At 45.8% G+C, this 21,287-nt stretch overlaps 1 long non-coding RNA gene across 1 annotated transcript in view; it reads right to left on the reverse strand.

The window, feature by feature from the left end:
* Positions 1 to 20,872, reverse strand: part of LOC135249536 (uncharacterized) — a 50,556-nt gene extending 29,684 nt beyond the window's left edge. Inside the window, exons 1-2 of the long non-coding RNA XR_010328724.1 lie at positions 19,998 to 20,872; positions 18,193 to 18,376 (exon numbers count right to left, since the gene is read on the reverse strand). This is a non-coding gene — a long non-coding RNA (uncharacterized LOC135249536). The remainder of the gene's footprint in view (positions 1 to 18,192; positions 18,377 to 19,997) is intronic.
* Positions 20,873 to 21,287: the final 415 nt, after the last annotated feature.

Raw genomic sequence — 21,287 nt, forward strand, 5'->3', positions numbered from 1 at the left:
CCAAAGCAGAGGCAGATGTGAGTGCAGCGCTGAACGGAAACATTCCCAGCAGCCTCCGCTCTCCGCTGCAGACTGCCCCACGTTGAAGCTGTTTAGGGGCTTATGGAAGTCACCCTACTACCACATTTAGAAAATTATGGAGGGGTTTCTGTGTTTCTGAGTTCTGCCATATAAGACAATCAAATTGGATGCGCTTCCACACCAACACCCAATTTATTTAAGCTGGGATAAGAAGAACTCCATTCCATTATAGTCCATTTAGTTCCCCGCATCCCTCCCACTTTCCCCGTTGCACCAGAGTTGAGCCAGTGCCGCTTGGTTTCTGCTGCATCTCTGTGATTTCTACAGTGCGAGCTTTAAGAGGTCGATCAGGAAGCCATTTTCATGGACTAACCCGAAGACCGGTCATGAAAATGCCTGGGTCATGCCATTCTGTTTCGGCACACAATAGAAAAATGGTAACTATCACAAACAAACTGAACCAGGCAAACTTTTATAGCCGACTAAAACTGAAATATTCATGACATGTTCTCCTCCAGCAGGCTGTTCTAAGTCAACTGACTTTGCTGAACTGCAGGAGAAAACAAACGGCGTTGCAAATATTTCACTTCTGAAAATAAAACAAAACAAAACATTTCCTTATTTGTTGTCCGGAAAATATCAGTATGGGTGGGAACATCTAGTCCTTACTAAATGTATTTTTCTTCTACAAGAAATTGTTGATCCACAGCAAGTAATAAAATTTTACTGACTAAGAGCTTGTTGATCAGTCATAAAAAAGGAACTATGGACCTGTGGATTTTGGGTTCTGAACAAAGAAAACTATGAGGCAACCTTGATCTTGAAAAAGGTGTCTTTCCCCAACTGTCCTGACCAACTGTTCCCTTATAATAAAAGAAATGGAGAAGAAGAGAGAGACAGAGCAGGAGCGTTACAGAAATGAGCTAAGGAAGAGAGGGAAAAAGAAAGAAAAAGAGAGTGTGTGCATGTGCACGTGTGTGTGTGTGTGTGCGTGTGTTTTCATGTGTGTGTGAGCATGTGTGTGTATATGTGTGTGTGCGTGCGTGTGTGTGTGTGCGTGTGTTTTCATGTGTGTGTGAGCATGTGTGTGTACATGCGTGTGTGTGTATGTGTGTGTGTGCGTGTGTGTGTGAGTGTGTGAGTACATGTGTGTGTGCGTGCACATGTGCGTATGTGAGTGTATGTATGAGCATTAGTGTATGTGTGTGTGTGTGTGTATGTGTGCGTGTGTGTCTATGTGTGCATGTGTATGTCTGAGCGTGTGTGTGCGTGTGTGTGTGTGTCTGTGTGTGTGTGTGTGTGAGAGCGTGTGTGTGTGCGTATGTGTGCGTATGTGTGCGTGTGTGTGTGTGTGAGAGCGTGTGTGTGTGTGTATGTGTGCATGTGTGTGAGTGTGTGTGTGTACGTGCATGCGTGTGTATGTGTGTGTGTGCGCGTGCATGTGTGCGTGTGTGTGTGTGTGTGTGTGTGTGAGAGCGTGTGTGTGTGTGCATGCGTTTTGCGGGTGGGCGCGAGTCTTCTCAGTCACAGCCGCCCTAAACACACTCTAGGGTGGGAGCATATTCCGATAAGCTGAGCTCCTTCAAGGAAGTCCTGACTCTCCTTGGTGTGTAATTACTACTCAAGGAAAGAGAAAAAAGGGAAATAAATAAATAGGAGAACGTGCGGGAACTCGGTAACGTCTGTTCCGGGGGAAAGGCGGGTTTTATCAGGCAGTCCAGGGTTCTCTGTTCGACCGCCTGCACAGCGACCGGCGAGGATTGGAAACCTGGGGCTTTTCACACAGGGCGATAAACCTCGTTAGCAGACAGCCGGAAAAAATAAATTCCCTTCTTTCCGTTCTCCTTTTTATTTAGTAATTTATCTTTTCTTTCTCTCTCTCCTTTTCAAAAGCGCTCAGACACTGGAGCAATCAAGCGAACGATCTGATCGCTTATGATACTCTGTTTCTAGGTATTATTCTCCGCAAAATCCCTTCAAACAAGCTCATTTAATGAAAATACATTCCTGAGTTTCATGGATTTAATGGATTTTCTTCCTCTCTCTTCTTCCTGGATTTGTAGAATGTGCTGGAGCTCTCGCAGTCCATTTCAAGAACTGCTGACTCCAGAAGAGAGAGTATTTCTGTCAGCGTTAAAAGGAATGAGAGATTTCAACTTCCAGAATTTGACCAAGTCGCTTCTTTTAAAAAAAGCAATTAAAATCTACAGAATGTGTCAGTTGGGCAAAACTGACATATTGACAAAATCTTTTCCCATTCAAATAAACTGGGATGAACTTAACATGGATGCAGGAAATTTGATAATTTGTATAGTTGTTATATTTATTTATTTATTTATTGATTGATTAAAAGAGAGGACAGATTAGATATGATACGTATTTTTTTCCATAAAAGTACAAAACACCACAACTATTATCACTGTTGACCCGTTTGGCTAATCAGTGCTATTTCCTAGTGCAATTAGTGAATCACCTCCCACTGTTACAGTAAATGGAAGCACAACAGAAAATGGCGAAGCAAAGGGTACACCATCATGGGCCATATCATCCAGGACTAAACTGGAAAGTTGATGCTTTCACTTTCACGGGAAGCAAACTAGAAAAAGCCCACGTTGGAGTCAGTCTGTTTGATGTCCTGTTTTTTTTGGGGTAAAGGATTGGTTGAACCCTCTCTTGCAGAGGCCTGGGCGATTCCCATTTCTCTAGACTGCAGCAGTCTCTATTACTCCCTTGATCCATTAAAAATTGCGGTAGTGACCACCACAATGGCTTTCTTTTAAAGCCACGATAATAGCCGCGATTCATTCAGCTCTCCGTCCCACCAGCCCTTCTGTGATCGTATCATTCCCGATGGCGGGAAAGAGCCATCATCACCTCAGCCCGTGATAAACGTCTTCCTCAGTCCACCTCTCGTCTCATTTAATTGCCGTTTGGCTTCTTTCAGCCAGCCGGCAAGAGCAGGGAAAACGAGCGGACGGAACGAAAATTCTGGCCGCGTCCAGTCCAGTCCAGACAGTTTTATTTCAGGCCTGCCTTTCCGCGTTGTGATTACTTTTGCCGTTCGGTCTGCCGGTACTACGTAATCCGTCCTGATACACAACAGGTACCGAAGTCAGTGAGCACGGTGCTTCTAAAGAGGCAGGAAGTAACCGGCCCGTTTGCGTTCCCCACCGAAAAATTCGGGTGAATAATCGTCTTATCAAGATTCGTTTGGAAGCGTGGCGCTAGATCCACATAGAACCCACAACGCAGTCAGGATTTACAGACGCTCACATGCCGACGTAACGCGCACCAGATGTCTTCTGGGGCCCGGCCAGCTCTGGCTGTGCTTTCAATAAAAAAAGATGATCGCCTAGATGGGCCCGATCTGGCCCGTGAGACACAATCGATGCCACCTTCATCCAGTTTCGTTGTCGGATCTGCACGGAATTATCGGCATTCCAGCTCTGTTTCCTGTTACCAGCATAACGTACTTTGTAAATAAAATAGAATAGCGGGTAAACTAAGGAATTTAAACCGATTCAAGAACGTGATAGATTATTCCTTCCCCCCACTTAATGTAAGCCTATTTAATACTGACAATATGCAGCTATTTCTACACTAACATTACCTTCTGCTACCCTGTTACAAAGCACGTCATTGTACAGAAGCTATCTACAGGAAGCAAATTCACGAGTTGTCTCCCATTTCTGTGACTAACAGTCTTCGTATATTTAGTTGGGTGGCGAAGTAAACAATGACAAGGGCTAAAGTTACAGTGAACCTTCTTTCCAAATGGTCTCGATCGTTGCCAGGCTAATCCAAACCAGCCCCAGTTCCACGTCTGTACTCAGCCCCGCCAAATCCTCAGTCCTCGCTTGCGCCGTCACAGCTTGCGAAAAAGAAGAAGCGTTTGATGAAGACCAACCTCCATTAAGCTCCTAACACTGGCACTTTCAGTATTTACAGAGAAACGGCTGGAATAGCTGGACCAATGGGATGAGTCCGTTAATCAAATTCAGCCACGGTAAAGTTCTGCATCGTAACTCACATCTCCATCAGTTTGACTGGACCATTTAATATAACCCGCCAATAAAAAAAAAAACGAACACCCGGTCTCTAGGGTGTCTTGTTTTGGTAACGCATTGGTCTGTGCAGAGGCATGCCCCATGACCTAGTAGTGAATCAAGGCCTAGCCATCAGCCACTGTGGTCGGCAGCCCCTGAGGCCAGTGCATAGCTAACTGTAGCGTCACTAAAGGAGGGATGATTTCAGTTGGCAAGGGCTACTCCTGACTCACTGCACTACAGTACGGCACCAGCTGTGAGTGAGGTTTACACCTCCAAAAACAACGACTGCACAGCTCTGCTAGTAGACTGCAGAGCGGGGGGAAAGAAAAACAAAAAAACTGTGACTGCTGGCACACACTTTTGGAAGGGACAACATGCCTGTCAGCACTATTGTGAATTTTAAATAGCTGTTGTGACTATTTCTAATATGATTTGTGTAACTTCTGTTGTATTTTTTAGCATTCTTAGTACGTTCATTCACAGTGCATGTGATGTGCACAGTAAATTCGATCAGCTTATGTCCACTGTACTCATGAGAAAATAGTGTATAATCAAAATGCCTATACCAAAAAAAAAGGCGTTCATTTTTGTTGACGGGTGGGAGTTTGATATTTCTGTACAGTAACTGACACAACACGAAGTGCAAAGCAAAACAAGATTTGAATCCACCACAATACGATACTGCAGAATGACTGTCAAATAAAAGGATTCTGCGGTGGATTTTATGAACCAGAATATCAACTGTGGCGTAAAGGAAAGAGTCTGGCTCTTTACATTACATTACAGGCATTTAGCAGACGCTCTTATCCAGAGAGACTTACACAAGTTTTACATAGCATTTTACATTGTATCCATTTTAAATGGATTTGTCGAACATGCAGGTGAAGTACCTTTAGCTCAAGGTACAACGTGCAGCGTCCTATCCAGGAATCGAACCTATGATCCTTACGTTCATAGACCAGCTACATCAAATGCTACAGTGCATGTGCTTGTCCGTGGGGCGGGTTCTCCGCGGGTACGACCCGTCCACTTCGGGAAGCTGAAGCCGACCCAGGGCGGCTTCCCACTCCAGGGAGGCCCAGTGGCGCCCCCCGACCTCCGGCACCTGCAGCTGGAGCCGCCGGGCGTGGCCCTGGGTCGCTATGGTCTCCATGGGCACAGAGTACAGCTAATGGTGGTTATGGGCACAGAGTACAGCTAATGGTGGTTATGGGCACAGAGTACAGCTAATGGTGGTTATGCCATCAGCAGCAGAGGCACACACCTGTTGAGACCCAACTTGGGGTGACTCCACTATGGGGTCTCAACACACCTGTTGAGACCCCGTCATGTAGGCAAGGAAGAATCCCAGACAAGTCCTTGTTAGCGACGGCAGCAGAAGTATGGGAGTAGGGAGTTTTTATTTTTTTTCCCCAAATGTAGTCCTGTTAGACAACAGAAGGGACTGCAAACCACAGTCACAGAGTCCAGGATTAGAGGGAACGTTACTGGCCAGGTGTTTGATTTGACGAAAGCGATCAGCGAACGTAATTAACGTCGGTTATCCGTAAGGAACGGACGCCGCCGCGGCGTCATATTTCAGAACAAAGAACAAAACACGGGCCAAAAACACAGCCTGCGCGCAATTCTCCATTATTCATTTCACCGCTCTCTTAAATGCTGATGGATGGGGGAAAAAAAAGAGAAAGAAACGAAGAACGATAACCATTATTAAACTGCATATTTTATGAGGACCTCCATTAGAATGTCAATCGGTAGTTATGCATTCGTGTCTGCTACAGCGGCTCTGATAGAGCGACCTCGCGGTTGACCTCGCAAGCTTTGAATTTTTTTTTTTTTTTTTTTTTTGTTCAGCGTCGGCTTCACCAGAACGAGATGCTTTGATTCCGCGCTCAGCCGCATAAGTAAACCGCATTACATTTTTAGGAATGTAAATAATAGAAAAACGCTTTTGTGAACAGTCCATTGATGCCCCGACGCGCCACATAATGATTTGGGGGAGCGTATGTAAATAACTCGCGAGATTATGGAGGAATGCGTGCGATTTCCCCCTTCAAAGCCTAACCAGTCATTTGGTGCGTAGATTGAGGGAGAAATCATAAAAAAAATCGGATCGCTGCGGAAATTGTTTGCTCGAGAGCAGAGGAGGCCCGCGTTTAAAAAAAAAACAAAAAACGCATCGCTTGAGCCGCCTGTGATTACACACACACACACACGCGCGGATAAACGGCGAGCCTCATTTCCATAAAAATAACGAAAAGCGAACGGGAAAACGTGGCGCCGATTAGCGCCTCATGTGGGCGTAGAAGCACGGGCCGTGCTGTCCCTCGCGTGGGCGAGCGGGGGTGGGAGGGGGGAGGGGGGGGCTCGGCGAAAACGTGGTCTGGGCACCTGGGTACGGGCGGACCCTCGCGGTGGCTCCCGTCGCCCCCCGGCGATGCCCCCGACTGCTGGCGGACGCCCGTTACTTCCTGTCTGATCTTGAACGGGAGACTTCAGTTCGATTCAATTTTATTTGCATAGCGCTATTTACTGAGAACCGTCTCAAAGACACTTTACAGAGTAGCAAGGCAAGAGACAGAGCAAAGAGAGCAAACAGAGCAAACACCAGGCCTGAACCCCCAAATAGCAGGTACAAAAGGTAAAAAAAAAACTCCCCGTGAGGAGAAAACCCTCAAACGGTGGCAAGAAGAAACTCCGCCATTGGGAAGAAATCTCGAGAGGAACCCGGCTATAGAGGGGGAGCTCATCCTTCACCCGCCAGCCTGGTGTAAAGTAGTAGACAGCAAATAAAACGGGTTGACTTGTGAGGGAATCGCGCGGCCTACGCTCACGAAGGCCTGGCCTCGAGCAGTGGGCGCGGCGGCCATTTTGTGCCCCCGGCGGCTTCGAGCAGCCACGCCGCACGGTGCCCCGGCTCCGGGCGGCCATGTTGCGCCGGGACCTGCGGTCGAGCTCGTCCGCACGCTCGGGTTACGAAGGCCGCTCTCTCCGACGCGTCTCAGATCCCCCTCGTCCCCCTCGTCCCCCCCCCCCGCTCTGCTTTTTCTTTTCCTTTAATCAGTTCCACAACTAAATAAAATGGAAGGCAGAAGAAAAGAAAAAAAACTAGCAAGGACTTAAAAAAAGTTAACTAAAAAAAAAAAAAAATGATGCCATACAAATGTAAAATGCTTTAATTAAATGCCTTACTGAGAACAATCAAACCATAATTAAGCCGGGATATGAAGCAAGATTCAAACCGCAACGCAATCCGGAATTCAGCCTTAAAGAGAGGAGAAAACAAGCCCATGACATATACAAAACAGAACCGCAGCTGGGGAAGACGCAGAGATATCTCCATTGTCGATCTGCACCACAGCGGGCCTCTGAGCATTAGATTAAAGCAGTTAAACTTATTTATAAAAAAGAAAAATATCTTCAAAGCCGATAATGAAGAGAGATTTGCGTCACTTTGTATTATCTCAGAACTTCAGTGCAGCTTCAGTTAGCCTTCGTCAGGACAGGGGACGTCATTTCGCCCCCCCCCCCCCCCCCCCGTTCTCAGGGGACCTCCTCCTCCTCCAGCCCCCCCAACTCGAACTTCAGCATTCAAGGCGGTGAAACCCAGAGTGAACACACTGGCAGGTTTCCTAGCTTTTCTCTTTCTTTCTTTCTTTGTTTTTTTTTTTAGCATAATACCTTTTTGTCCTTTGCGTTCAGCATCCTTTCATACCCTTTTCAGCCTTACAGTGACTCCGTATCTATTTTGGGGAACGCTCTTTTTTGTTGGTCCTAGTTAATTGGTCGGGGGAACGGAGACACGTTTAGGGACACGCAGCGGGGGGGGGAAACGGGTCACGTGATTCACGTGATTTAAGGCGGGCGTGAATCAGGGAACGTCTGTTCAAACTGAATAACCCCTGACCTGAGGCCTGAGCAATAAATCCATGAGCCAGCTCACTCACCCTAACCAACCCTCCCACCCCCACTCACCCCCCTGCCGCTCCCAAAGAAACACAAGATCCGACCGCGTCAGATCTACGTGGGGTCCTCCTGGAACAGCGTGCCGTTTCCTGCCATCCTGACGCCACGCTTCGAACGACCGTTTCTAGCCTCCCTGTGAAGTCGGGCGGCTCGAGTTACGCTCCAGCGGGCAAGCTGGGCCTTCACCGGCCGGATTCGCAAGCTGTTTACACCTCGGTTCCCCGTCCGGAAGTGGGCCAACCCAAAACCCGAGGCTCTACAGATAGTGGAGGGCGGGACTTCCCCCGGCACGCTGGCTGGATTGCAGCAGCGGCTCAAGTTTTCTTCTCTGTGATTAAAACAGGGGGATGGGCAGAAAGTTTTGATGAGGCCAGGTGAACATCTTCAAGCATTTTCGTCCCTTTTTCTTCCCCCCGCGGGTCCTCACCGGGTCCAACCCGTCCACTTTGGACCTGACACTGACCTAGAGCGGTTTCCCGTTCCACGGAAGGCCCAGTGGGGCACATTAAACTGGAACAACCACTGCTACTATACTACTAGTTAATTAATTAAACTGACACAACCGCTGCTATTTTATATAACTGCTGCTACTTTATTCTTTATTTATTTTCTTTATTTATTTTATGTATATCGTTACTATCTCTATGTTTGATGTGTGATGTTTAACTTGTTAACTTTTTAACTTATGGTGCTGTACTCACTGGAAACCTGAATTTCCCTAAGGGAACTTCCCTACGGGATCAATAAAGTTTCTATCTATCTATCTATCTATCTATCTATTCTCAGCCCACGAGGCCGTCAGTGGGATGGTCTCTGTGAGTTAGCCTGCCATCGCCTCGGCCCCACCATCATACCCCATCAGCTCATACGGAAGTCATCTGGCTCGCACCGCAAAATGATGCAGCAAAAGATGTAAAAATGTAAAAAAGACTGCTCAACGCACGACAGGCATGGTTTCTAGAATAAAGGAACTCCTCTCCTTGGCCTTTGAAATAGAGATGTGCAATGTCGAAAACCCGCAGTAGGCCAGAGAGTGGATGGGGGGAACTCCATCATTATGCTTAAACGCCATTCATAATTAATACGCACGCGCATGCGAAAAGACGTTCGAGAAAACGGCTCTTCACACGCGAAAGCATCTCAGTTATCTATCGCTCGTGCGCTGAATTTGTAGTCTCTTTCTGTATGAGAAAGGAAGGCACGGTATGGCGAAGAAACCGGTTTCGCTTCTGGGAAGAGGAGAGAAAAGCTACGGCCTCCATACTGGCACGTCCTGCAGTGACATGTACGCTGAATACAAATCAGAAGCCGGCGCTTCATATCCACGGTGCAGCTCTCATTTCTAATTCGAGAACTGTAGCGCAATCAGAGGTCCCTGGTGGATAAAGGGAAAGCCGTTCTCTGAATATTAGCTAATGCCACATTTGCAAGTCTTCAAGAGGAAAAAAAAAAAAAAGAAAAAAACTTGCTGTGCTGTTTGGGAGGAAAAAAGAGATAATTTCTTGCGAAACCCCTATATGAATCACTTTGTACTGCTGGACTGATGGAAGTGATGCCCAGGCAGGGATTAAACTCTTTTCATCATGAAGCCCCATCTGGTACCAAGACCACGTCTGTCAGAGCCTTTGCCTTTATAGTCCCGGCTTGGAATCCACATCAATTTATTCCTATCACAGCTGTGCAAAAAAAAAAAAAAAACGCACACATACGCACACGCACACGCAGAAATACGCACACGCACACAGGCATGCAGACCCAAATGCATGCATGCACACACACAGACGCACACGCATTTGCAAGCACGACCTCAAACACATGCAAAAAAAAAAAAACCACACAAGCGCATGCAACACAACAGGACGGCACTGATTTGAACGGTGCATATTTCCAGCCCGAAAGGGCGGGGTGGGGGGGGGGGCGCTAAAATTAAAAACAATGGACAAGAAAGAATGATAAATGGATGCCAACCCCCACTCCCTCCCTTCGGTCCAACAGATGTTACAACTTTTTAAGATGTTAGTGAGCTGAAGCAAAAAAAAAAAAAAAAAAAGAACGAAAACAGTGTCATTAAAATAGACTTCTGGGAAGGCATTGTGACATAGAGACCACTGTGATTTTTTTGCACGGCTTTCTGACTTCAAAAGACGGAGATATTTGAGTCTGTTTAAAAAAATGTTTTTGGGAGAGATATATCCGAGGAGTTTTTGACCAACCAAAGAAACACGGTTCGATACATAAAACCGTATGTGCAGCTACGAAGGCTATTCATCTATGCCGGAGATCATTCTTTGAGGGCTTTACTGCAGTGGCAATTACACACGGTGCGGACAAGAGGATCCAGGCAGACTTTTCCAGGAGCATTTACGCGATTCACCGCAACATGCATCTCGGGAGGGGGAAAAGCACGGCTTCCAAAAGCAAGCAGGAATGTGTTCCTTTAGTTTACCCTTTGACCCGTGATGTCATCGCGAAGTGAGGAATGCCTCCACAGTGCATGAACGTAATGCGCACCATGTGTCGCGCCTTCGCCAAGTTCAACTGCGACTGTGCGCAGTGAGGACACGGGGATCGAAGTGAACTTACGAGACGTGGAAAGGCTCGAGCAGAGCGGTTCGTTACCACGGCATAAACACATTTCAGCTGAAAACATCTAAAAAATAAAAACTGCGTAAAAACAGTGAAAACTACAAAATTAGAAGATTAGAAGAAAAAAATGTGGGGAAAAAACTGAAATCAAGTGGCGGGAAGGTGTATAATAGTTAAGCATCTGTGTCGATGTAGTCGGGGAAAAAATGCAATTGAATAGAAAAAGAGACATCAACCAGATCAGTCTCTTCAGGCAGAATTAGCAACGCGAGCCAGACAGACCACTCCGCTATCTTGGCACATGTCGTCCATGTGAAAAAGAGGTAGATTGAGTCTATTAGGGGTGACGGCTGCCATTTTGTCATTGGCAGTTTTCTTTATTTTTTTTTTCTTTTTAAATTCCGAAATCTTCAGAAGAAAAGACAGGATTTCCTCTGTGGCGCAGTTTCTCGTTTTTTTTTTCTTGTCTTAATTAGGTACTTGGGAAGAAAGCTCTGGAAGTCTGACAGAGTCATCATTTTTCCAATCTTAGCGTTCGAAAAAAAAAGGCAGTTTCTTTATCGGCCTGTGATCTCTTCCTTTTCAGAACTGTTTGAAGTCCATACCATGTTAATAGCGCTGAGAACAGGAATAATTTGTGTGTGTGGGGGGGGGGGAAATAGCGGCACAGAATAAGAAAAATATCACTGAAACGTGCCTGAAGTACAAGGAATTAGACAATGATTTGGAATGACCCAATTAAACATGTTACTAAATACAACAGCTCCAAAGAATTTATATTGTTAGTCCGTTTATTTCTGCGCAACACAGAAGCTCACTAATCCAAATCCGTTTGGTATCAAAGAGAATGTTAATATTGGCCCGTAACAAGGCTTAATGAAGGCACGTTTTCCCTGCAATTAAAAAAGGGCCACATTAAAAGGTTTTAGCACTCGCTGACATTCGGCGACAAGATACAGAAACAAGTGCATTCACATGTTAATGCTCCAGATATTTTAACGCTTCGCATTGACGTGAAGAAATGCTATGGCGGAGAATTCCAGAAAGGCACACGATGGGCTTCATTTGTGAGCCGCACACCAAGGGCCTGATTATCCATACCAAGCATATCTGAGTTTAAAAAGGACTAGTTCAGACCCTTCATAAAAATTAAAAATACTACTATTCCCAGAGAAATAGAAATTTTGACGGATTTCCCTCTGAACATAGTGTGTGATCTATAGGGCAAGGAGGAGCAGTTTCTCCAGATAACAACATCGTGTTAAAAATCTCTTGAAGCAGCACAGGATTACTAAGTGAATAGCTGTGGTAGACAAAAGGGTACAGAAATCTGCCGGTTGTCCAGTGGGAAATTAAAAGGTAGATGCTAAAAGGTAATGCTACAAACTTCTGCAATGCTGTTTATGGGGAAAAAAAACAGCTTCACAGCCGCCTGGAGGGAATTATGTCTTCCTGGTCGATTTTCTCCCCTTTCAAGCTTAAATTCTAGAATCTAACCGGACACAGTAAACGACAGAGAAGAATCCAGCCGGCGCTGTCGGCGAGAAAAAAAAAAAAAAAAAAAGCCGAAGGAAAGTCTGGTAGAAAAACAGGATTAAAGATTCAAAAAACTGATTTATCTCTTTGCGTTCCGTCAGAGGGAGGGGGGGGCTCTGCGAAGATCAAACCCCGTTTGCGACTGCGCCTTTCCTTCACCGAACGTTCGCCGCGCGATCTGTCCGCTGGCAGTCGAAGAGCTGTCCGTTACCCGTCCCTGTTGCTCAAGTCTCCGAAAAATTGCAACGGCGCGATAAAAACTCTACGGTCGACGCCGACGAAATTTTACCGAATTTATCGGAAAAGGCAACGGCGGTTTCAACGCGCCGTCAAGGACGGAGTGTAGCACAGTGGGTACGGAACTGGGCTTGTAACCGAAAGGTCGCAGGTTCGATTCCCGGGTAGGACACTGCCGTTGTACCCTTGAGCAAGGTACTTAACCTGCATTGCTTCAGTATATATCCAGCTGTATAAATGGATGCAATGTAAAATGCTGTGTAAAAGTTGTGTAAGTCGATCTGGATAAGAGCGTCTGCTAAATGCCTGTAATGTAATGTAATGTAATGAGGAATGCAGCCCGCCCACGTTCGGGAGTGAAAGTCAGCCAGCCTTCGTCATTCTGGGTCAAACCCCCAAAAACAGAGGCACCGACCTTATTAGAACAGCACTTCAGCATTGCAGTAATGGCCGCCATCTTGAAAGACAGATCATTATGAACGGGATGGTTCCGTGGCTTTGTGATGGCGATGGAGGTTTCGAGGGACCCCCAGGCCTTGATTAGAGGCCCACAGCAGCGAAGCAGCAACAGACCCGTGAGGCCCTGACGTTAGCTCAGCGGCTGTTAGCGTGACCCTCTTGGGTGGGCCGCTCGACCTGATTCGTCGCGTACTAACACACGCATCCAAGGAGATTGATAACAGCGGTCGAAACGGTTCTCTACGCTACACCCGTCACTCCCGCACGCCCTCCTTTTTCAATTTTTCAACAGCCGCAGCTGAAATTGTTTAACGCTCTTTTCTGATTTTTTTTTGGGGAATTACAACCCTGTCATAAAATCTATACTTTTTTTTCCCCCTTCACAAAGTGAGACATTTATATGCAGAAAACCAAAGGCACGGGGGAAAAAGTGTAACCCACTGTACATGAAAAAGCGCCAGATTTAGAAAAAGTTCTGAAAGCGTTCGTACGGAGGGAGCTCACACGGTCTCTTGGGTCAGACAGTGTGGATTGAGAACTGGCTCCAGGCGACCATTTTTTTTTTTATTATTTAAAAAAAAAAAGAAGAAGAAGAAAAAAAAACTGCTATCCTGTAGTGCTTGCCAACAGTGAAACCTCCATCCCCAGAGACTACCGTAACGTTTGATTTTGTTTGTTCGTCCTTTCATCTTTTTTAAAAAAAAAAAGGGGGGGAAAAAAAAGAAAAAGAAAAGCTGGGCCTAAGGGCGTGAAGCTTCCACTTTTAGATTCTAAAATGAAAGGGTCCCTCCTACCTACAAAACGCGCTGGTTACGGCCCCCTGGGAAGGTCCCTGGAATACACAGTTTGTAACATCTGGGTCACCTCAAGTGCAGACGCCGGCCAAAAGTCAGAACAAGGTGAAGAAGCCCGCTTAGGAGAAGTGACGTCACGGCCAGGTGGTCTTACAGCAACGACAGAACGGCTGAGCAGTGAAGTAAGCATTCAGGGCTACAGGTGGGCCACACAACAACAAAAAATACTGTACTCTCGAATCACGGAAAATATTAGGCCGAAAACATTTCCATCAATCACAAGTAAATAGGGGGGTTAGGTCATACCCCCCGCCCTTCTAACTCCCCCTGTCCAGTACGATGTCATACTGCAACCAACCACCCCCACGCCCCGAAATGTCTTGATTCAGCTCCCTTTGAACTCCAGTTCAACAATAAAACAATAAAAGGGACATTCCCAGCACTGTCCTGGGACAGGAATGCCACTGCCCACAACTTCCTATTAGACAAGAGCCCCTGTGCTTCCCAGGAAAGATCTCACAGGGGCAAGACTCATTCTTTCCTTCGCCCAAACTCATGGCCAGACAATCCCCCTTTTAAAAGACAACTCACCACATCAAAAGATTAGTCTGAATTCCATCTGGGGGAAGTGGAGACTTACTCATTTTCAGGGGAAAGGCCGCTCCCTCAAACACTTTTCCACAACAAACCATTTCTCCAGTGGATTTGCTCCACATAAGCCACCATTTTGTTGTCCTTTGTAAAGCGGAGACAACTAACCTTGACCTTCAACTCTCAACATATTAACTGGAAGATGTCATTTCTGACAAGACATTTCATATTTTCACTAAATGCGAGAATAAACAGACAAAATAGCATTAAATGTTATCAGGGCTAGGCTGCGACTGTAAGTATACAATAGCTGGATTTTCCTGAACGTTTCCAGATAACTTCAAAAGGAGAATAGATTCGGCTAGCTTAAAAAAATAATAAAACCGGAGAAGAAATGTTGTGATGAAATACCAATGGCACTGACAAGAAGAATCATGCAATACATTTTTATATTTTCTGCCCTCGATCCAGCGATGACGTTATTATCGGTTACTTCACTTTGCTTTTTCAGATGCTATTTCCGAATAAAGAACCTGGGACTGCTGCCAGCCTGAAGGTGCATTTGTTTATATGAATAAATTCATAGACATAGCCTGTGCGCAGCCAGTGTGTGTACAAAGGGAGATGTGGCATGATGTATACTAACACAGAAACTCACACACAAACAAACACATGCACGCACACACACACACGCACACAAACACATACACACACACATGATTTATAAGATTAATTTAAAGTTCATTCCTTCTGTTAGTACCCTCTCTATCAATCTTTAACGCTCACTGATTGCAATGTCCCTAAGCTTGAATTGTGACAAAAACAGTTCCTCATGCTGTCAGTAATTCCATACACTCCGGATTGGTCCAGTCTGGTCATAGTTCAGCTTTTTTCGAAGTGATGGTTTTCAACTCCAGGATCGTTCAGCTAAATCTATTCACCTTTCCTCTTCTACCTTTTCAATTTACAAACCCATTGTTGCTCACAGAGCCTCAAATGGGTTTATAAGATTGAGATGCTTAGCCAGTTTGTTACTTAAGCACAGTGGCAAAAGATAAACAATCTGAGCTTTAATAAGTTTCATACCTTTCCTGCAAAAATGGCCCGAATATGCCATCATTATGGAAATATATGTGAGTTTTATTTTCTATATCACCTCGGTATTCTGAAAGATCCTGGGGACTAATGCTGCAGGACACTTCGTTTTATTGACGTCTGTTTTCTGACGCATGCGGAAACTATAAGATACAGTATGGAGTACTGTACAACATGCCTGTGGTGATGCTCAGCATTCCTGAATGAATCATATGCCTTCAAACAACATTTTATTGACGAACAAAAATCAAAAATCGAACACAAATCTTCACATTACGTTATTCCCATGTATTAGTGATAGCACATCAAAACACAAAGAAAATATGTTTGCATGCAGCCAAATGCTTCTTTCTCAGAAGGAGATTGTGGGGGCGAGGAAGTTTAATGCACTACTGACCTCAATCCAATCATAAAACTAAGATCCCCAAATAGATCAGTCAAGTCTCAAAGACTGCTTAAAGTTCCTGCCAGTAAACATCTTTCTTTATGCTTCAGGCTAAAAAATATGACTCAGAAGATTTCAGAATTTCAGGAAACTGCACACACACACACACACACACACACGCACACACATTTCTTAAAGCAACCAGCCATCACCTCATCATAATCCTTGGCTAAAAAAGACGTTCCGTGGGTTGATCCTGAAAAGTACTAAGTTTAATAAACTGTCGAGTGAAACTATTTGAGACTTCAGGGAAAGATAAAATAGATCATTCTGAAGCCTACATCCAAGACTGGGCCATGGATGGATCCACTAAGTACATTTTTATCATAGTCCACACGTGATTGTTGAGTAAATACGTGGTGGTGTCAGCCCAACCAGTGAGTCCTCCTGGCTTGATTTTCCTGACACTGATGGACTTTTCCAGAGGAGTGCTTCTCACCTGGTCTATCTCCTTGCCAATCTGTTTCAGCAGTATGCTCCTATCTCCAGTAACCACATTTCCATATCACCAAATTTGAATTGACTGCGAATGAAATGTCAATGTGAGCTATTGTAGACCAAAAAAGAATAGCAATACTTGCGCTTTCATTGACCAAACATTTTATAAAAATCCTTCTGGTTCAATTTACAAACCGCTGCTTGCCAAACAACAACTGAATGGGAATCTAATGTTCCATGTATAAGGTTGTAGCTAATGTGTGTACCCCCAAAAATACCGTGTGTTACCACGTGTCCACAATTACATGCATGCTAGGCTAGAACATGGCAACACAGAGCAGTGGAAGTTAATCACTGTGTTTCCGAGTTTTGTTTGTTTGAATTGGTTTTGCTCATGATTATGCAGATCTCTAGAAATATCATATGTAAATTAGCAAAGTAAACCACATGGGGAAATGCCTACAGTAAGTACACACACCCCAGCTTGATGAACCCCTGCAATAATAGCACTCCCAGTTATAAAATGCTAACTGGGAAAACATCCCTGAAGATAGGAACCAGTTAATTGTGATTCATTTTTCAGGAAGAAACGCTTTACATTGTCATGCACAAAGATCATTTTAACTATTCTGAGATATGTTCTGGTTTATTATTCTCTTGTGTTTTTTTTTTTGTTGACAATTCTGGTTTTAAATAAAGATGACCGAAGAATGTCTGAACCAAAACAATTCTAGTTAAATCTATCAAATGATCATCCTTCATTTTCTTTTGAATTGGATGGAACTTGCTAGCTGCAAAATAAAAACAAAAACAAAAAAACATACAATATACAAACAAAATGGCCACTATGAAATGGCCTGTGGGTTTATATTTCGTGTATTGCTGGGTAAAAACTGTGAGGTCCAATGCAGCCCTCCCTCACAGTGACCGAGCTCTATGTGGATGCCGCCATTACCTCGCTGCCCCCCCCCCCACACACAGAATCAATCCTGCTGATTTCCAGCTAGGAGCCAATAAAGATGGTTTTTCCATGCTGACAATATACATTTCATCTTCAAGTTTGAAGAGTCAAACACATCCACAGCTGGGGGTCAGTCAGTCAAATGGAGTCCCACAGAGACCCAATGACAACAGATTTTGGGAGGAATGAGGAGCAGGAGGAGGAGGAGGAGAAGGAGAAGGGGGAAAGGGAGGGCAGCATGGGGCGCAGTAAACCTGCTGACGAAAAATCGGAAATTCTAAGCATCGCATCGCATCGTCCGACCCCCAAGGTCTGAAACAGTGAAGTAGCGGTGAACGGAAATAGGAGAAATGGCGGTTTTTGAAGGGTGAAACGTAACGGCTACTCGCAGCGCTGACAGATAAACAGAGGGCGCCCCCACCGAGCGCACCGTAGTTCAGCGGGGCTACGGCCGTCCATGCTGAAACATGGCTGGTGCAAATCCAGCCAAACGGCGGAAGAAGAAAGGGGAAAGGCAACCCAGGGTTTGGAATGAAAGGCCCGAAATACATTGTCCTGAGAGAGTTTTTTTTTCTCTCCGTCTGGCAACCTGTGGTTTCTGAATATTAATCTTTTCTTTCCTGGCTTAAACCCCGCCAAGTAGAGAGAAAATACAGAATTCTGAAAGTGAGCGGGTTTTTTTCATTTTCATGTTATTTCGCCCGGTTTTTTCCCCCCCCCCACCCCCCCACCACCGTCCACATGACCAAAACCACCTGCCAGAATGTGTGAGTAAATTACATCGAGCAAAACAAAACACATAACTGTTTTTAATTTCCCGTTCTCCTTAAACTCAACCCTGAACGTCCCACCCCCACCCCCGAAAATCACGTTGTATGTAACGTCGCCCTCTCGAAAATGTCCCATAAGGCTGTGTTTCGTGACACACTAGCAATATTTACAATGTTTGAACAGTCATGATATAACAGCTCCAAATTGATACTAGCGGCGCCGGACATGACAACGACCCCCTACCTGGCTGTCCCGCATCCTCCAATCCTGGCTTTGTGTCTCCCGGGGAGACATCGTGGCCCACGACCGTTGCCCCAAACTGCCAATTTTCCGTTGGTGGTCCAGGACCCCGGCTGTCCTTCTCGGCATTGTGCTACTGGAATAGGTGCGTCCTCCCCTGTTCGTGCTGCAGTTTCAGTTCCGCGATCTGATTGGACAATGGAGGAGCAAGACTTCATCAGCAGAACATCCCTGTCGTCATGACAACTTGCCCATATCCCCGCTAAAAAAAAAAAAAAAAAAAAAAAAAAAAAACGTGTTCGGTTTTTGCCTCAAAATCTGAAACGGCGACACTCGCTTTTACATCATCGTTACCTCATTATTTATATTTTCCCCCGCCCCCATCGCTAATCTCTACATTCGACAATCTTCCGGAGTAGGCCACTGTTGGTAGCTGCTTTCGAGCTGCAGCCATATGCTATTTCTAGCTAGCCTCGTCCAATACGGCACATAGCTAAACTGGCAAACTGGCTTAAAACGATGCCTGTGATCATCATTATACGCTTTATTCATACAATTGAAGGCAGTAGAAGGAAAAAAGTAGAAAGATAGACAAAAGTGAGATGTGCTCCTGCAGACTATTTTTTACCTGTAATTCAATTCTTCTCGACAGACTGCACACGGGACATAATGTCTAATCTATCCCTAATGCCATTACAGTTCATGCATTTTCCTCATTTTAATCGCACTTCAAAAAGTTGCTTTTGCCCCATCTCTTCCATTCAATTGCCCCGCCCCCCCCCTGTCCACCCCCCGTCCGATCGCGAAATCCTTTTCATTTTTCTCCATATCGACCCATTATCATTAGTACGCTATTGTTTTCGCAGCTCACAGTTCCGAGCACAATGCGTAAATCCGTGAGCGACAGCTAACATACAGTTGTCATTTGAAGAAAAAAAAGAAAAAAAAGCGAGAAAAACGAGAAAAGAAAAATAAAAAAAATGTCAAAAAAAAAAGAAAAGAAAAGAAAATGAAGCAAAGAAAGACGGGGAAAACAAAACAAGAAAAGAGGAAGAAAGCGGCGGCATTATCTCGTTGTCAGCCACGGTACCCCCGGCACAAACAGATGTACGTTTAACAGGGGAGGGCACCTGCTGTGCGGCGAGCCCGGCGCCGTGGACGAAGCGGGGAGAGACGCCGATTCCCAGGGTCCTTTTCCCAAGTCCCCTCCACGCTGGAGACGGTGACCTTGGCCCGGTCCGGCCTCCCCTCCCCTCCCCTCCCCTCCCCTCCGCGCCCCGCCGGCGATGGTGAAAGGCAGCCCCACGCCGAGGGCCCTGGTCCCTCGCCGCTTTTGATGCTAATCCTCCCACATTGTCCCGGGCCCGGCACCCTACCTGGCCCGCGCGCTAGCGGCGGCGCGGCGCGGCGGCCATTGAAAGCAGGTGATGAATGGAGGGGCTCCAGCAGGAAGCCGGAGTCCCCCCCCCCCCCCCCCGGCGAAACCGCAGGCCACAAAGCCGCTTAAAAAAAAAACAGCCACTTGCATTTATTTCTTCAGATTTGGTGGATTTCGAGAAAAGAAAATGGATGCTTTTTTTTCTTTCTTTCTTTCTTTCTTTCTTTCTGATTTGCAAAATATATGCATATGAACTTGAATGGAATATAATGCGCGAAAAAAATAAAAAAATGTTACTGGAAAAAACACATGCGCAAAATATATACACGTGCACGCAAAACACAGGCGCAGACACGCAAAAAATGTATACACGCGCATGCAAGCAAACACGCACAAAAAAAAAAAACTAGGGAAGTATAAAGCTGCTAACCGTAGGAGTCTGCATGAATCGATTGAGAGTATTCGAAAGGATATCGCTTGGACTTCTTGCCTTAAAGTGGTAGCATCCCATTTTCGAGACCACCGCCCTTCTGTTTTTCGCTAGAAAAAGAGGAAAAGGGCCTGACAATGAACTGCACAGCAGGTAACTTATTTAAATAATTGTGTTTTATCAAATGCCCCCGATTCCTTGACTGCTTCTGAATGTGTTCGGTTCTGCGTGTGTTCCCCTGCGTAACTCGGGTATTGCAATTTAAGCACTAAAAAAAAAACTACAAAATGTAAAATACATCACATTCTGTATGGTTCAGAGTAAAACTCCTGCAACTGTGTTTTTCCACAACAGGTTTTCTTTATCTGCTAAGCTAATATCTCTAGTGTAAAAAAAAAATCTCTAGTGTTTCAAAATCTCATTCAAAAGAGACTGTTTTATACACTATATCATCAACGGACCAGAGGTAACGTTTCTGCATCGTAAGAACGTCAAAAAATTTTTGTGTGTGCCCCGACGTAAAATCGTCTATCCGTATCGAAAAACGAATTGCGAAAAAAAAAAAAAAAAAAGACCAGGAAGCGAGGAGAGCACAGATACCTCATTGTAAACGTCACGGCGCGGAAGAAAGGGCTTCTGGGTGCCGCGTTCTTAAGGGGACCGAAGCCGAATTCAATGGCGCCTCGTCAGGGGGCCTGATGTGATTACCGCCCCCTGCTAGGGCGGGAACAGTGGAGCTGTCTGGAGCCGGCAGAGGCGAATTCGAACGGCACCGCGGGCCGCCCCCCGTCGCCCGTCCCAGACTGGAAAGAGAGAGAAAGAGAGAGAGAGATAGCCAGCCGCCCCGGCCACAGCAGGAGGCATCAATCGCTCACAGAGGGGTGTCAGAGAGAGAGAGAGAGAGAGAGAGAGAGAGAGTCTTTGGTGGATGGACTCAACTTTTTTTGTGTGTTGTTGTTGTTGCTGTGGATGTTCCTCAAGATCTAAAGTGGCGGGGCGGGCGGGGCGGGGGGGTGGGGTGGGGTGGGAAGGGGGGACGAATTTGTCATTAGCTGGCTTTGTACGGAACGTTCCCTTCTCCCACCCCCCCCCCCCCCCCCCCACCCCCCAACAACCCCACTACATCAGTTCAATGTCAAGGAATAATGCTGATTCTGTCTGGATGGGGCCTGAATGGTGCTGAGCAAGCGAGGGGGGGGGGCGGGGGCGTCGGTTGGGGGGTTACTGGAGTTAAGGGCATCTGCTCTTTGATCACCTTTTTAAGGCTGAATCGTTGCCTAACATTCAAAC

This window comes from Anguilla rostrata, chromosome 2 (genome assembly GCF_018555375.3).
Source record: "Anguilla rostrata isolate EN2019 chromosome 2, ASM1855537v3, whole genome shotgun sequence".
NCBI classification, from domain to species: Eukaryota; Metazoa; Chordata; class Actinopteri; order Anguilliformes; family Anguillidae; genus Anguilla; species Anguilla rostrata.